The sequence below is a fragment of the Protopterus annectens genome, chromosome 16.part0, assembly GCF_019279795.1.
Source record: "Protopterus annectens isolate FY-2018-M chromosome 16.part0, PAN1.0, whole genome shotgun sequence".
Classification (NCBI taxonomy): domain Eukaryota; kingdom Metazoa; phylum Chordata; order Ceratodontiformes; family Protopteridae; genus Protopterus; species Protopterus annectens.
Window position 1 is genome coordinate 882055031 of NC_056750.1, and position 18897 is coordinate 882073927.

At 43.5% G+C, this 18897-nt stretch overlaps 1 protein-coding gene across 1 annotated transcript in view; it reads left to right on the top strand.

Annotated features, from left to right (window-relative positions):
- The window catches only part of LOC122790680 (src substrate cortactin-like), a 1120562-nt gene that overhangs the window by 737310 nt on the left and 364355 nt on the right, over positions 1-18897 (top strand). The gene's annotated exons all lie outside the window — the stretch shown is intronic.

Below are 18897 nucleotides of genomic sequence, written 5' to 3' on the forward strand. Positions count from 1 at the left end.
TGACATGGTCAACCATGAAAAACTGCTTCATACACTAACCACCCTAAATTTCAGCTTCTCTACTATCCTCTACTATTTCTAGGTTTAAGAGCTACCTAGATGGTAGGCAACAAGCTGTAAAATGGCTAAATCAGCTCTCTCCTTACTGTCTGTCTCCCTAGGGGGGTACCCCAAGGCTCCATCCTGGGTCCTTTACTCTTCACCCTATTTACTAATCATCTACCATCCACCATACCCAAAGCCTCAATAGTCCAATATGCAGATGATACCACCATTATCTGTGCAGACAACTCCCTTGACCACCTCCTCTCCCTAACACAAGAATGCTTTTCCCCTGGCAGAAACATGGATCACTAACCAAAACCTCATTCTAAACCCAGCCAAAACCAAATTACTCCTCTTCAGCCCTCACAGATCTCCACCTTCTTCATCTAACTTTTCAATCTCCTCTCATAATATCACCGTCACACCCAGCAGCCATGCCAAACTGCTAGGCCTTGAAATTGACAATAGCCTTAAATTTGACATTCATATCTCCCAGACCATAAAAAGAGTCCACAGAAAAATGGGCCTACTCTATCGCAACAAAGTTTCTCACTAGTCACTCTGATTACCATAACAAGGACCCACACCACCTGTCGAGCCTACTTTACACCTCCCCGTGCTTACCAATCTCCGAAAAACTGAGCTCAACAAACTAGATAGCTGCTACAATAAAATAGCCAGATTTTCACAGGCTTACCTTCTAGAACCCACCATTATGAAAGCCTCAGAAAACTCCACTGGCTAGAACTCCCCCTGACCTTTCAAGTCAACCAACTAGCACTTGCTCACAAAGCACTACATCATCCAGGCAACACACCAGCCCTGCAGCAACTACTCCAGCCTTACACCACTACCAGATCCCTGAGATCAAGTAACCAACACCTCTGTAAGGTAACAAACTTTAAAAATGAGGCAGGTAGATCCGTTTATAGCCACTTCATCTCTAAAATCTGGAACTCCCTTCCAGCCCACGTAATAAATAACTCCACCACCCAATTCAAACTACTCAAAACACACTTCCTGAATCACAGATTCTGTACCTGTACTACCCCTGGATAGCAACTTGTATGTCTCTGTTTTCCAGCAACTAGAGAACAGCTTATCTACTGCTTTTGTAATGTCTGCCTGGGGTAATAGTATCCCTGAACACTGTAAATAAACCTGAAGAACAGAGTACATCTCTCGTGTAGAAATGAGTTATGGAAGTTATCTACTCTATCTTCCTGCTATACTTGCTGTTAAACACCTCTATAACATGTATATATTAATGTAGCCTGTGAATATTGACAAGTACACTCTTTGGTTAACTCACTATCTTATATGTATGATACTTCTATATGAAGTATAAAGATTGTGTACTCTATTTTGTTTAATTGAACCCTTTGGTTGACATGTCTTTCTCTTAATGATTTTTCTGCTCTGGAGCTTTCCTCCCCAGGCCTCCACTGAAAATGGACATATATCCAGTTGGACTCTCCCGGTTAACAAATGTAAAATAAAATAAATAAAAGTAGTTTCAGAAAAAATGGAGCAAGAAGCAAGAAGAGAAACATTTTCTGATAGACGAGTGGTTCACAAGAAGTAAGAAGAGAAACATTTTCTGATAGACGAGTGGTTCACAAGAAGTTGGGAAGAGACCCCACAAAACCTGTGTGTTAAATATCCAAAGAGGCTACATAATGGCAATTTGAGGACATTCCATCAGTTTCCATGGCAAACCAGCCTGTATTTGTGCAATATTTCAAGAAAAGATCCAGTCTGGGTGCCTAGGAAGGAAGAACCAGGCTTTCAACCATAACTCTCAAGCTCTTGGAGCAAGAAATCTGGACACGTTTCTGTGATGTGTGTTAAACAAGATTATGCAAGTTTCTGTGATTCTTTACATTTTCAAACGTTGTGTAATTAACTTACAGCCACTCACATTGAGGTTTTGATTATTTTAACAGTTTGTGACAATGCACCATTCTGATGAAGTTTCCATGGGTGAAACGAAAGCACTTATTTGGTGTGGATATTTTGTATTAAACTTTATACCATATTGGTTTGACTTGGCTTTATCTTTGGGTACAGGTGTATGGACCTTTACTGGCTTTCTTTTCTCCACTGCTGTGAAGTTTTGGCATTTGTATTTATAGCATTTCCTGTGGTTATTATTTAATCTGGACAAAGACGTAAGTAATGGGGAGACAAAAAAAAATAGAACATTTTTAAATATTGCTCTTACAAACTTAAAAAGGTGATAGAATAACAGTTTTTGCATTAGCATGACCTTTACAAAGGATAAGAAGTCTAAAACTCAAATTTCTGTCATTGCTTTCTGACTTCAGTCCTTAATGATTTGCCAGAAAACTACTATTTTCGGAGAAACGGACCAAAAACATGAGGCAAACATCTGGACATTCTGTGAAAATCTGGACAGTTGACAGGTGTGGTTTTTACTCAAGACAGTCAGCCAGGAAATGCTTTTTCTACATATGTAAGCAGCCATGTGTATTTTACTGTACTAGAATAAAAATATATACACAGTCATATAGACCATTTAACCAGGTACAGCTGAGGAATAGGTCACTGTGCACATGTTAATACACGGGGGCTCATGTCATTTCAAAAAATGACAGTATTGTCACTGTCACACACTGACAGCTGTGCTACAGTAAATCACTTTTGTCAGGGTACTTGTTTTATAATACAAGTTCACTAGAAAAGCTCCATGGTTAACTGAAAGTAGTACTGGACATGCTAGACAATTATAGGTGGGTTCCAGGGATTGTATAAAAAAAAAGGTATCCCACTGCAGAATTACCTCAGCAGGACTAGAGTGGATGTACTTGCCTATACAGGGTTTCAGCATTTTTTAATCTAAAAACAATAGATCACTCACTCCCCATCACTGTACAGCAGAATGCTGCTAGTGGCAGCAGATGAGTGACTTGATGCAAGCAGTCTTGCATTATGTGGGTTATCTTGGCTCATTTCCAGCAGCAACCTAACTTCAGGTTTGACTGTCTGGTTGGTATGGTTATGGTAACCCAGGATGTAGTGCTGAGAATAATGCCACTGCCATGACAGTCACTTGTTTACAGCAATGACAGTTGCTGCCATTCCTCCATTAAAAGGTAACTACATACAAGCAGTACTGCCCTTAGTAACACATTTCATCTTGTTTCCACAAATAAAGGCAGTAACACCTAAAAAAACAAAACAAAAAAAAAAGCAAAAATCAGTCTCTCTGGGCACAGAGAATAGAGTTTTTACAAAACTGAAAGACAAATGCTTTAAAACACAAAGGTACATCAAGGCAGTGAAGCAGATATAATCCAATTTATTGGGAGCGCTTTCGTTTTGAGCAATATCAAAACTTCATCAGACAAAATACAACAAACCTTCATCCATTTTAAAGAAATCACAAGGTCTGACATCCGCACCTCAATGAACATTTAAAGAAATCTGTCATTGCCTCTTAAAACCCACATAAACACATACAATAACCTATTTTAAAAACACATATATATTGAAAGTAAAGTATATTGAATAAGAAATGGTGATCGAACAAATTAAGCCAAATGTTAGGGGAGGTCCTTGGCAATTAAAGTTGGAAGAAGAAGTATTATTTTGGATTCTCCGTTTAAAAGCAGTTGGATGGCCTGGACTAAATGAGCTTGCCTCTATTGGCTGTATTTTAAAATTAAAGGCTTTATTGAGATAATGCACAGGCAGTGGTTTCTTTAGATGTATAGTTTTTAACTCAATATTTATTCTTTTTTTCTTTTTATCCTTTTATAGCATGTCTTATTTCTTGCTTTCAATATGTGTGTGTTTTAAAATGGGTCGTTGTATGTGTTTATGTGGGTTTGCTGAGGCAATTACATATTTCTTTAAATGTTAATTGAGGTGCTGATGTCAGACCTTGTGATTTCTTTAAAATGGATGAAGGTTTGTTGTATTTTGTCTGATGAAGTTTTGATATTGCTCAAAACGAAAGCTCTCACAATAAATTGAATTATATCTGCTTCCCTGCCTTGGTGTACTTTTGTGTTTTACAGAGAACATAACTGAGGTATACAAATGTTGGCTAAATCTGGTTCTGTGACTTAGAGAAATGGAGCTGTGATTATACCCCATGTAGCAAGCTTTCTGTTGGGCTGGCCAGTGGAGAAACTGAGGAGGAGGATGGAAAGTGTCTGTGGAGTCATGCTTTACAGTTTAAATCTTTGATGAAAAGGAATTACCTAGATACCTAGTTCTAGTCCAGACCATATACTTTTGTCATTTCATTTCTATAGCTCTCTTCCTAGTCCAGACCATGTACTTTAGTCATTTCATTTCTGTACATCTCTTCCTAGTCCAGACCATGTACTTTTGTCATTTCATTTCTGTAGATCTCTTCCTTGTCCAGACCATGTACTTTTGTCATTTCATTTCTGTAGCTCTCTTCCTAGTCCAGACCATGTACTTTTGTAATTTCATTTCTGTAGATGTCTTCCTAGTCCAGACCATGTACTTTTGTCATTTCATTTCTGTAGCTCTCTTCCTAGTGCAGACCATGTACTTTTGTCATTTCATTTCTGTAGCTCTCTTCCTAGTCCAGACCATGTACTTTTGTAATTTCATTTCTGTAGATGTCTTCCTAGTCCAGACCATGTACTTTTGTCATTTCATTTCTGTAGCTCTCTTCCTAGTGCAGACCATGTACTTTTGTCATTTCATTTCTGTAGCTCTCTTCCTAGTGCAGACCATGTACTTTTGTCATTTCATTTCTGTAGCTCTCTTCCTAGTCCAGACCATGTACTTTTGTCATTTCATTTCTGTAGCTCTCTTCCTAGTGCAGACCATGTACTTTTGTCATTTCATTTCTGTAGCTCTCTTCCTAGTGCAGACCATGTACTTTTGTCATTTCATTTCTGTAGCTCTCTTCCTAGTCCAGACCATGTACTTTTGTCATTTCATTTCTGCAGCTCTCTTCCTAGTGCAGACCATGTACTTTTGTCATTTCGTTTCTGTAGCTCTCTTCCTAGTGCAGACCATGTACTTTTGTCATTTCATTTCTGTAGATCTCTTCCTAGTGCAGACCATGTACTTTTGTCATTTCATTTCTGTAGATCTCTTCCTAGTGCAGACCATGTACTTTTGTCATTTCGTTTCTGTAGATGTCTTCCTAGTCCAGACCATGTACTTTTGTCATTTCATTTCTGTAGCTCTCTTCCTTGTCCAGACCATGTACTTTTGTCATTTCGTTTCTGTAGCTCTCTTCCTAGTGCAGACCATGTACTTTTGTCATTTCATTTCTGTAACACTCTTCCTAGTCCCTCACTTCATCAATTAGTAGATGATGACGGCACCAGTTCAAAGTGCATATTGAGATAGGCTTCCTTTCTTTCATCACTGTTTTCAGGGTGGCAAAAGAAGGCCCCGTCACTCTTACCTATGCTAATCCTTCTGTGGACCATGTCCCAGAACTGGATGTTTCAGAGCCTGTTGTTCTGCCAACTCCTTAGTTGTCTGTGTTGCCGGCCTTTGAGTTGGCGTCTGCGTCCTTGGCTAAGATTTTTTTCAGTTCTGTGAGACAGTATGGTTCCTTTGACATTGACTGCTTTGCTACCAATGCTGAGGAGTTCATCATCTTCCTAGGTACCAAGTATTTAAGTACTGGCTGTTGAGGTTCAGGAATCAGTACAAAGATGACCTGAAGAACTGGATGAGATACCACTGGGACTCTGCACAGCTTTGACACTACAGTTAGATGTCCCTTAGTCTAGTACTTCATCCTGGTCATTTGCCTTCCACAGAACCAAGAGACTTGAAAATGGCCAAAGGAACAGATGAGCAGTAACCTCTCCAGATTCCTTTTCCTCATACTTGGACACGTTCCCCGAGTTCTATTGGGAAGAAGAGCTATAAAAGGAAAAAAAACGTGACTTCCCCATGGGATCTGTCATCCTGATAGTTTTCTAGAAGATGTAAGTGGTCTCTGGATGACTAAATTGGCAGATTGCAAATTAAGAGCCATCATTGAATCTCACACTGACACAAATGTTCTCCAGGAGGGGCTGACACAGACCACTAGTGTCGGAGCCATGGACTAAAACTAAATGCCAAGAAATGCATAATAGTATCCTTTGGGAAGTCATCCATCCCTGGTAACTATCATATTGATAACACACCCCTTGGAGTTAACCCAGTAGTCAGGGTCTTAGGGCTAGTAATCTAGCATTTGATCATCATGTGTCTACAGTGGTCAGGAAGTTGTTCAGTGTTGTGCAACTTATAAAAAAAGGTATGGCATCTAAGTCCAAGTAAGTCATTGTTACATTGTATTCGGCATTTAGCAGACCTTTCATTAAGTACAATATCCCCTTTGGTATGTACCTAACGAGGCATATCCTACAACTGGAATGTCCACACAGGTTCCTCACTAAAAGAATACAGGTGTAAGTAATATGTCCCATGCACACTACCTCAAGATCCTATCCCTGTATTCTGTCTCTTACAGGCTTTTGAGGGGAGATCTATGCCTGGCACACAGGGCATTGTCAGACCCCACTCGACCTCCTGTGTATCTACAAAACAAGCAGCACTAGAATTACCTGCTCTAAAGACTTGAACCTTGCCTGTGATATAAATATAACCTTCTGGAGAGATAGGTATGGATCCCAGAGACTACCCCATCCATGTGAAGCAGAGTTCCTCCCTAATCCAATTGAAGTGCAACTTGGACTGTTGGATGAGAAACCGGAAATTCATCCCTGGTTTGGCACCTATGTCTCTAATGCAAACAGGTAACCTGTAAATGGTTCATCTCCCAGGCCCATGGTTACACTTATCAAGGGTATTAGAACTCATCAGATATTTGGGTTGCATGGCTAGGTTTAAAAAGGCCCTTGTGATGGTTAGCATAGTAAACACTTATAGCAAAAAAAAAGACCCATTATCTGAGGAAAAAGAAATTCTGCAGGTTTTCTGCCTTGTTGTCTGCAGAATACAATGCAATGCTGTGAGGTGTAGCATGTGATTGTGCCTTCAGATTAGCACATATGTGGTTTGTAAGTGAAATTGTACCTTGTTAGCACTTGGTTCTCTCACTACTGTGTCAGTTGTAGCTAGTTTATTTGCTGTAATGCTAAACAGTGGCGTGTCCTACATGGTAGATTTGCTGTGTTTGGTCGCGTTACTACATGATTGCTTCATTGTTTGGGTAGTTTGTAAGTTGGTGAATATGGGTGTGGCATACAGCAATACTGGGCGGGGAGAAGTTGCTGCAGTGTCTTCCTGCATTTTCTGTCACGTAAGATCTTGTCCTGTATAATGAGCAAAGTGTTTGATCTGATGTCTGTTCAGCTCTGAATCAACACAACCATCAGCAAGCTTAGGATCTGAAGCTGGAGCACCTCTCACTCTGCTCATACTGCCTAGCTCCTCTGAGATGCCTCAGATCTTGTTTGCTGTGCTCAGTAAAGCATCCGATCTGTTACATCTCCTATGCTGTTGGTCGTGACTCTCTTCACCATTTTTCCTCCATATCTTTTTTTCACTCCTACCAGTTTCCTTTACTGTAAAAAAAATGTAGTGTGTAATCTTTGGTGTGGCCGTAGCGACCCTTTTCTCTTTCCTCTCTGCTCTTTCTTTTCTTTTTCTTTGTCAGAAAAATCAGACAAGCCATTGGGTTTCAAGACGTGCACTTCCTATGGGCTCAAGATCCCTGTATGTTATGCCCACAGGGAGAGCATTTACTGTTTGGACTCTGCCCAACTTCAAGTCAATTGCTCTATCTGCAAGGCCTTTCTCCCTTGGGCCCTCACAGATAGATGCAGTAAACGTGTTCTCAGGGGGTCTTATTCCTCCCCTTCTCCTGCTATAGCTTCAGTTTCAGGGGCTGAACCCCCCTTAAGGAAGCCAGGGACCATCAGAAACAGTCCCCAGACCCCTTCGTTTCTTCAGTGTCCGAGCCTTCTAGGAAGATCCCCAAGACTGTTGGAGCGCAGTTCTCTTGCTCTGACACTGGTATGTTCTCAGCCCCATGCCCTTTTGGGGCCGGAACTGTATGCACCAAGTCTGCCCCCCTATGGTTGTATCACCTAGGCTCTCCAGACCCTCTTCTGTGTCCTCTTCTGTGAGGTCCTGTTAAAGAATGATGTGGACAGATTTATGAGGAAGTTTCTCCACACTCAGTCCCAGATGAGGGTCCTCTCAACTCCATTCGCAGTGGGATCTACGAGCAGAGCCTCCCCATCTAGGATAATTTCTCCTCCTCTGATACGGCCTACCATTTCGGAGCTCCCAGATCTTTTGGCCTCTGGTGTGGTCTGTCGGTCCCGATAGTTCTGTCTTCGAGTCAGACTGCTTTCTTGACTCACTGTGTTCCGATTGTGTTGGGACGGAGCACGTCTCTGAACAGAAGCTTCGATGTTGAGCCCGGGGGGATGACTTCCACTCTAAAGTTTTTAGAGTTGTCACTTCCCCTCAGTGACTTGCTGTTTGACAGCTTGTCGCAGAGTCCTCCCTTGGAGCAGAGGGCTGTTGGTGGCTGGGGAAGACCTGCTCCTGATCCTTCAGGACCGGATGATCTTCCTCGAGACTAGAGTCCTTCTGCCTTCAAAGTGGTGGAGAGGGTTCTCTCCACTTCTAGGAGAACTCCGGCACCTACCGATGTTCTTCGTGTTTCACTGTTGCAGTCATCACATTTGGGTTATCCTGCCAGGGTAGTCCGTCGGCCCTAATACCAGTGGCTTAGCATTTCTGCGTCGGTTGCTAAAGTTCCAGGACTGACGTCAGCTAGTCAGTGATATAAAATCAGGCAGACAACTTCATTACATCAGTCTTTCTTGCCGGGGAAGCAGAAGCAGTTTGCGCGAGTGCTGGTCGGCCGCTACCTGAGTTTTCGTTTCCGAATTGAAGTCTTCTAAAGTTAAGTACCCCATTGGGGATCCTTTTTTCTTGCTCTAACCGATGTCAGAAAAAGTTAACAATTGTCTTGCCTGTGGAAAGTAAATACCGCACCGAGTCTTTCATTCTTACTGCGTCACCTGTTTAGGCCCAGACCACGACGTCTCTCACTCACTTTTGTGCTTTGTTCAAAGCTAGATCTGTATATTGTTGGGCCCTTATTGTAGCTAGATATTTTCACTCTGTCCTTGAATTCCGATATGGCTTCGGTAAGCCATCCGACTACTGATCTTCTGAAAAAACGTAAGGATAAAGACAAGAGACAGACCACACAGGTCCAAAACTGCCGACGCTTCCACTAAGCTAATCGTCAGTTCTCCGGTCCTCTGTGAGGTGCTTTTGCAGCCCCTGATGCCCACTTATGTGGATTCGCAGGCCACTACAGAGACCCTTTCGGAGTCCGGTATGCTGCGAGACTCTTCTTCGACTAAGGATCCTGCAGATGTCTCTATCTTGGATGGGTCCGGAGCCACTGAGCAGGCACCAGCTTCCGAAGAAGTACTTCACATTACCGATACTAGACACAGACCAACTTCTTTCACGTCTTCAGTCCTTTCTAAAACTACAGAGCTTCTAAGGCCCAGGGTACAAACTATGCCCAAAAAAAAACTACCCAAGCTCAGGCACTTGCTTCCTTGCCTCAGTCTCAAATGCTTAAAATGGTGGAATACCTTATGCTTTATTAGGGAAAGCCAGGCTACCCCTTCCAAAAGAAAAAGACTTGTCCCCAGTAGTTTTATCTGAGCATGAGTCCAATGACTCTGATGCTTCTGAATATGAAGACATGCAACCCCTCTCTGCTTATGACTATTCTGATGCAGAGGGATCCCTTCCTTCTGCCTCTGCACCCGAGGATTTTTCATGTGGGGAAACCCTTCATACTTTAAGGGACCATTTCCAAAGGGAATGGCAAGACTATCCCCAGTCAAAAAAGAGACTCCGGGACTTCTTAGATTTACCACAGCACAGACCTTTGGCCATTCCTCCTGTCCTGGATGTTGTAGATGTTTTTATGGAATCCAGTTTGACTCCTGACACCCTTCCTCCTGCTCCCAGGAAACCTGACAGGTACTACAGAGTCCCTGACTCAATTCCTTTTCAAAAATCCTACTGCTGACCCAGAGGTCATCTGTCAAGGACCTAAAGGAATTAAAGCAACCTCTGCTAAAAATCCCACCTCCTCAGACAGGGATTCCCGAGCTTTGGGCAGATGGGGTAAAAAAGTATACACCTCTACTACACTTGCTATTAGAGCATTAAATTGCCAGTTCTGCATGCTGAAATAGCAGCATACCATGGAACTCCTCAAACAAATATCTTCCTTTCCTGCTTGTGCAGAAAATAAAGAATTACAAGAGGTAATGCATTCTGCAAGTCAAGTTACTAAGCACACCTTGCAATGTGGCTTTGACACCCTAGAAGCATCTTGCAGGGCAGCAGTCACTGGTTCTGTCCTTAGAAGGCATGCGTGGCTTAAGGAACAGACCTTGCCAGACCATGTGAAATCCAAATTATTGGACGCACCATTAAACAAAGACAATTTGGCGCCAAGGCAGAAGAGGTCTTAAAAAGGATGGAAGAAAAAGCTAAATCTATGCAGACTACTTAAGGTCCAGCCTCCGAGGTTCAGTAGGCATTGCCCCACCAAGACCCAGGTGAAGCAGACCCCCCCCCCCAGACAGCAGCTCCAGGGAATGCAGAGATCTTAGCAATGGAGTTCCTCCTCCTCAAAAACGAGTGCAAAGCCACCCCCCCTTATGGTACGAACTCACAATGACTTTTACACCTCCACCCCCCCATACCTCTGCCCACCTGCTTTGTGCCCCTAGGAGGAAAATTCTCGTTTCATGCAAGCAACTGGGCCTCTATTACCAATGACCGATGAGTCCTCAATATACAGTATAGTGTCCTAGGGATAGAAATTTTATTTCCACACTCCGCCAACCCCAAAAGGGTTCCCAGATCTTCCTCCAAGCCAGTGGGCAGAGGCCAAAAAGTAAGTCATTTCCCTGCTCTCCATGAGGGCAATACAGCATGTTCCTGCAGAACAGATAGGCCAAGGTTTCTATTCCAGGCTCTACCTGGTACCCAGAAAAGAGGGCACCTGGTATCCAGTCCTCCATCTATCCATTCTAAACACCTTTCTGGTGATACCAGAATTCAAAATGTTCACCCTTCAGCAACTTCTTCCTATGCTTTCCAGGGATGCCTGGTTAGCCACCCTAGACTTAAGAGGCCTACCTACACATCCCAGTTAGGGAATCTTGCAGGAAATACCTGCGTTTCAGGGTAGGATCTATGCACTTTCAGTTCTCTGCGCTTCCCTTTGGCTTATCCACTGCTCCCAGAGTTTTCACAAAATCCCTGGCTCCAACCATTGCTTTTTGCAGATAAAGAAATATTCAAATTTACCCCTACGTAGACGATTGCCTGATTCATGTAGACAGGAAAAGCTGTTACAGCACCTGACCTTTGTAAAGGACCTACTGACCTCTCTGGGGTATACTTTCATGAAAAGAAATCAAAACTGGTCCCCACACACACAGTTGTAGTCCTGGGAGCAAGCCTGGACCCAGCATCCCAGATAGCATTCATTACTCCAGAAAAACAAGCCTGACAAGCTACTTCACTCAACTAAGCCACCAGAACCCGGTTATCTGCAAGGAAAATCCTGCAAGCTCTAGGGTTCATGGTCTCCTGCATTCTACTCATTCCATATGCCAGACTGCATATGAGGAAACTACAGTGGTACCTAAAAAGCCTTTGGTGTCAACACTCTCAAGACCTGGAAACTATCATACCAATGATACCTGGTCTAAGGAAAGCTTTTCTTTGGTGGGCAGCAGCATGCAACCACAACAGGGGACTTACCTTCTCACAACCCCACGCTGCCCAGACCCTCACCACAGACTCTGACTATGCCTGGGGTACACACCTGGATGGCAGGTGCATTCAGAGCCATTGGAGCCCAAATCAAATACATATGCACATCAACCAAAAAGAGATGCTAGCGGTTCAGGATGCCCTAACTGCTTTCAGACCCCTACTCTCCCCGGGGCCTCTACTGATCAAAACAGACACCACAGTGATGTGGTACATCAACAAGCAGGGAGGGACTCACTCTTATACTCTCTGCAGGCTCGCCATGACCCTTTGGCACATGGCCTCAGCCATGCAGCTACACATGCTAGCACAATTCCTGCCAGGCTCCCTAAATTCTCTGGCAGACAACTTAAGCAGAAACCTGCTAAACCCACACCAGTGGCAGCTAGACCACAGAACATTCACCCTTGTAACCCAGAAATGTGGCACCCCGAAGGTGGACCTCTTTGCTTCCCAGTCCAATCATCAGCTCAGCAAGTTCTACACCAGGGAAACTCACAGCAAGGCCTGGAAAGTGGATGCTCTATCCTTCCAGTGAGTAAACCTCTCAGTCTGTGCATTTCCCCTTCTACCACTCATTTCAAGGGTACTATTCAAAATAAGGGAGGAAAAAACAAAGACAAGTTTGATTGCCCCAGACTGGCCATGCCAGCACTGGTACTCACTGCTGTGCAGCCTGTCACCCCTGCCACCATAGCACCTACCTCAGATCCCAACACTCCTGACCTAGAGGAATGGAGAATTCATGCATCCCCAATTGCACACCCTCACCCTGGCAGCCTGGCTTATTCCCTGACCTCTCCTCAAGCTGCCAGCATAAGCAAAACAGTCCTAGATGTTATACATGAGGCCAGATGACCCAGCACTAGAAAATCATATGCTGACAACTGGAAAAGGTTTTGCACCTGGATCCAGGCTAAGGGAGCCGGAATGGCACAGCCTTCCCTACTTCTCATCCTGGATTACCTAGCAGACCCTACTACACAGGGATCTATCCTTCTCTTCTATTAAAATTCATGCCTCTGCCATCTTTGCTCATTACAGCACAGAGCCAGCACTCTTTTCTCACCCTCTCATCAAACAGTTCCTAAGAGGGGCTAGCAACTTAAGGCCACTCAGAATAGCTCCTACCCCAGCTTGGGACCTTAATTTTGTGTTGGAAAAGCTCACCCCCCCCCCACGTGAACCTGCAGTTCAGCAGAGTTAAAATTCCTCTCTTGGAAGACGGCCTTGCTTTTGGCCATCGCTTAATCTAGAAGAGTATCAGAGCTACAAGCACTTGTGGCTGTAGAGCCCTTCATCATTTTCCATTCTGACAGGGTCTCCCTCAGGACTAACCCGTCCATAATGCTTAAAGTGGTGTCCAATGTGGCTCTCAACCAGTCCATTCATTTGCCCACCTTTTTCCCTAACCTACAAAACAAGGGGAAAGTATTCTGCACACTCTAGATGTGCACAGATGGCTCAGATTCTACCTAGACAGGACTAAATCATTTAGAAAAACTGGCCAATTGCTAGTCAGCTTCACAGCAGGGGCAGAGGGCAAGGCCATATCCAAACAGTCTCCAAATGGATAACGCACTGCATCCATTTCTGCTACAGCAAGGGAAACCGCCCCTAAAGGGGGTCAGGACACATTCCACCAAGGCAACCTCCACCTCTGCAACTTTTCTCAGAGGGGTCCCCACCAGGGACATCCTGGAGACTGCAACATGGACATCTGTTCATACCTTCACCAAGCATTACCACCTGCCTATCTTCTCCAAATCCAGGGCAAAGCCTTTGCCACTGCAGTCTTGCAGGGCATCCTAGCCAGCCCTCAGTCTTCTTGACTGCCTCCACCCTTTTCTTCAGCTTTGGGAATCAACCGGAATGTAATGACTGCAACAGTGAAACACGAATAACATAGTACAGATGTTCTTCGTGTTTCACTGTTGCAGTCATTACATTTGGGTTATCTGCTTGCAGGTTGCCCTCAGTCGGCCTGATTAACAATGTCTTGGGTCCTGTATCGCATGCTGTCCCTTCTTCCATGACGTCAGGTCGTCAGGGGTATAAAACATGCAGCCGACGTCATTGCACCAGTCTTTCTTGCCGTGCAGTGCCCAAAGCAGAAGCAGTTTGCAAGTGCCAGTCGGCCGACTCCTGAAATTTTCGTTTTCGAGTTTCAGAACCGAAGTCTTCAACTAAAGCTCGAGTTTCAGAACCGAAGTCTTCAACTAAAGCTTAGTACCCCGTTGGGGAAACTATTTCTTGCTTCTTACTGATGTCAGTAAAAGTTAATAATTGCATTACTTGTGGAAAGCAAATACCTCATAAAGATTTTCATTCGTACTGTATTCCTTGCCTACGCCCTGACCACGATGTACCTTGCTGTTGTTTTTGTGCTTTATTTAATCAGCGCACTATCCATCGTCTGTATATTTTCGCCTCTAAATATTTCGGTTCTCTGTTTAATTATCCAGAAATGTCGTTGGCTAGCCATCCAACTACCGGGATTCCCGAAAAAAACGCAAAGATAAAGACAGAGACAGGCCGCCGAGGTCCAAAACTGCCGATGCTTCTCCAAAGCCAGTCGCCAGTTTACGGGTACTCAGTGAGGTGCTTTCGCAGCCCCTGATACCCGCTACTTCTGATTCGTAGGCCACTACTGAGACCCATTCGGAGTCAGGTATGCTGTGAGATGCTTCAACTATGAAACCCGCGGATGTGTCTCTACCTTGGATGGGTCCGGAGCCAGCTTCTGAGGGTGTATTCAGGCCTACAGATTCTGATGCAGAGGACTCTATTCCCTCTGCTTCCCTTCCTGAGGATTTTTCTTTTGGGGAAACCTTACATATTCTTAAGGGAGCATTTACATTGGGGAAAGCCAGGATTTTTCTGACTCAAAAAAGAGGCTTAGGGATTTCCTTCTCCTACATCAGCGTAGGCCTTTAGCTATTCCTCCTGTACTAGACATTGTTGTTGATGCTTTCTCTGAAACTAGTTTGGCCCCTGATTCCCTGCCTCCTGCTCCAAGAAAACCTGACAGATACTACAGGGTCCCGGAGTCCCACAAGTTCCTTTTCAAATATCCTATTGCAGATCCAGAGACTTTAACAGGGGCCCAAGGGCATTAAGGCTTCTACTGCTAAAAATCCTACCCCTTCTGATAGAGACCCCAGGAGACCTATGTCTCTGGGATCTCAACTTTGTGCTAGAGAAATTGACTCCAGCACCTTTCGAGCCTGCTTCTGCAAGCTCACTTACACTGCTCTTGGAGATCAGTCCTCCTGGTGGCCATTACGTCTGCCAGGTGTGTATTAGAGTTACATGGCCTTATGGATATCCCCTTCATGTCTTTCTACAAAGACTTAGTGTCCCTACGGACCAGTCACTTCTTCATGCCAAAGGTTGTCAACGATTTGTCCCTTAACCAGGCAATTCACCTATCCACCTTCTTTCCCTCCCACCAGAATAGTAGTGAGAGGATCCTGCACACGGTGGATGTGCACAGACAGCTCTGGTTCTACTTACATAAGACTAAACCCTTCAGGAAAACAGACCAATTATTTGTGCCTTTCTATCACAGGGTTTTGGGATTGCCTGTGTCAAAACAGACCATCTCCAATTAGATATCCAAATCTTGCTGCCTTGTGCTACGCTCACCATGGTAAGGTTCCTCTTGGCTTAGTCAAAGCTCACTCTACCAGGGCAGTATCTTCTTCTGGGTCTTCCTCGGGGGTTTGGATGCCAACTCTAGCCTAGAAGCTGTTACTTGGACATCTGTTCACACCTTCATTAAACACTGTAAGGTGGATTCCATCTCCCGATCCAGGACAGGATTTGCCATGGCCATTCTCCATGGCTTCATAGAAAATTCCTCTGCCACTTCCTCCGCCCTTTCCTCATGAGCTTTTGTACTCTCTTATGTCAAGAATACTGCAACAGAGAAGAGAAGTTAAGTTCTTACACATTTAATCTTTCCCACAATTTCCATTTTTTGTATGTAATTTGCTCCTACCCTTTTCTAAAGAACCCACGTACAGTTTTTATCTCTTACAATTTTCACTACTTCAAATGCAGTTGGTTTAGCTTTTGTGTTCCATTTTCTGGTAATTGCATTTTTGTTAGCCATGCGAATTAAACTTAACAAGGCCTTTATATGTCTGGACAATTCAGATCCTGTATCCCAGCTCAAAAAATAATTTCCTTTGTTGCACCCATTTTTTCATCCAGTAAGTACTCTGTAGGGAATTTAAGTCTGCCAACTCAAATTCCTAAAGACATATGTTCCCAGTTACCTCTTTCCCATCATGCCTCAATCTTTTGGCATTTACTTGAGGAAAATTTTTCTGGAGTCTACTTGGGTATATAAATACCTTTGCAAACACTTCCATGCGAAATCCTCAATCATCTAGACTTTGCAGTTTGGGAGCCATATATATGTCCTTCATTCTTTCCTTGTGAATTGCTTATCCAGTCTCTTCCCAAGCTTTTCGAACCTTCTCATTGGTTCCTGTAGTTGCCATGCATTATTTTTTATGCCCTAGTAATTACCCCTCTTCAACAGCAACTTCTGTTTTATATTCAGCTGAAAACTCTACCTAGTGTTGAATATCTCCCTGGGATTATTTATTTAGAGTGTAATTCTCTCCATGCCTGCCCACTTTCAGAGTCTTTCCTTTTGGTGTCCACTTTCATTTCACCCACTAAGTAAGGAGTTCTAGCACACAGATGAACCAACTGAAGTGGGCTACCATCCTGGCAGCCAAGGAGGAGTTTGTGCCCCCTGTTTTATTCAGTGATATGTGCAGTAACAATGTTTTATTTATTTATTTAACATTTCTTTACTGGGAAAGTCGACTTGGAGCAAAGCCAATTTTCAGCAGAGGTCCGAGGAGAAATGCTCCAGATTCATATCTTTATAACGTGGGAGGAAACCGGAGCACCCGGAGGGAAGCCACACAAACGCACGGAGGAAATGCAGACTCAACACAGAAGGCACCCCAGCTGAGAACCGAACCAGAGAACCTCTTGCTGTGAAGTGACAACGCTACTACTGTAGTTTTTTTTTGTTTCAGCCCCAATTAGAGATGACCTCTTATTAATTTAAAGCTTGAGTTTAGTATTTTTGGGAGAGCCGTAGCCGTATGCACGTGCGCTTGTCCACACACACATCAGATATTGTGTGTGTGTGTGTGTGTGTGTGTGTGTGTGTGTGTGTGTGTGTGTGTGTGTGTGTGTGTGTGTGTGTGTGTGTGTGTGTGTGTGTATATATGTGTATATATATATATATATATATATATATATATATAATATGGGTCTACTGCTTTTGGTCAAATTACATTTGGTCGAAAATGATTTCAGGCAGTTCACTTCGAAAATGCATTTCACTGAAAACCCATTTGGTGGAAAATGGAATATAGCCCCTGCCCCACTTCAGTGAGACCCTGAAGTGAGAATATTAAGTTAGAGGGGTGGAGGGCACAGCCCCCCACATAATTGCAGTGTATCCACTAAAAATACATTGAAACATATAACGTCAGTAAAAACTAGTTGCAAAATGTGGGGGGCTACTCCCCCCAGAATCCCCCATTGTCAGGGGCTGTGCCCCCATACCACTCCTAACTTAATATTCTCACTCCATGGTCGCGCTGCAGTGGGGCAGTGGCTATATTCCATTTTCGACCAAATGAGCTTTCAGTGAAATGGGCTGCCTGAAATCATTTTCTACCAAATGTAATTCGACCAAAAGCAGTATACCCATATATATATATATATATATATGTGTGTGTGTAGATTAGATATATATCTATATATCGATATATATATCTATACACACACACATATATGTATATATGTGTATATATATATATATATATATATATATATATATACATACACATGCGTACATAGATAAGCATATACATCTGTATATACACAGTGGATGTAAAGTGTGTACAGACCCCTGTTAGAATGCCAGGTTTTTGTGTTAAAAAATAAGACAAATCATTTCAAATGTTTTCCCACCTTTACAGCAGGTAAGGGTGTTAAAAGGATAATGAGGGAAATGTACTCACAAGCGAGGAGTGTGTTGAGATGGAAAGAGTACTTTGAGGGGCTGGTGAATGAAGAGAATGAGAGAGAGAGAAGGTTGGATGATGTAGGGATAGTGAATCATGAAGTGCAGTGGATTAGCAAGGAGGAAGTAAGGATAGCTATGAAGAGGATGAAGAACGGAAACGCTGTTGGTCCAGATGACATACCTGTGGAAGCATGGAAGTGTTTAGATGAAATGGCAGTGGAGTTTTTAACTAGATTGTTTAATGAAATCTTGGAAAGTGAGAGGATGCCTGAGGAATGGAGAAAGTGTTTTGGTACTGATTTTTAAGAATAAGGGTGATGTGCAGAGCTGTAGTAACTTCTAAGGGATTAAACTGATCAGTCACAGCATGAAGTTATAGGAAAGAGTAGTAGAATCTAGGTTAAGAAGGGAGGTGATGATTAGTGATCAGCAGTATGGTTTCGTGCCAGGAAAGCACTACAGATGTGATGTTTTCTCTGAAAGTGTTGATGAAGAAGTACAGAGAAGGTCAGAAGGAGTTGCATTGTGTCGTTGTGGATTTAGAGAAAGCATATGACAGGGTGCCTAGAGAGGAGTTGTGCTATTGTATGAGGAAGTCGGGAGTGTCAGAGAAGTCTGTAAGAGTGGTACAGGATATGTACGAGGGTAGTGTGACAGCGGTGAGTTCTGCGGTGGGAGTGACGAATACGTTTAAGGTGGAGGTGGGATTACATTAAGGATCAGCTCTGAGCCCTTATTTGCAATGGTGATGGACAGGTTGACAGACGAGCTCAGACAGGAGTCCCTGTGGACTATGATGTTTGCAGATGACGTGATATGTAGTGAGAGTAGGGAACAGGTGGAGGAAACCCTGGAGAGGTGGAGATCTCCTCTAGAGAGAAGAGGAATGAAGGTCAGCAGGACTAAGACAGAATATATGTGTGTGAATGAGAGAGAGGATAGAAGAATGGTGAGGATGCAGG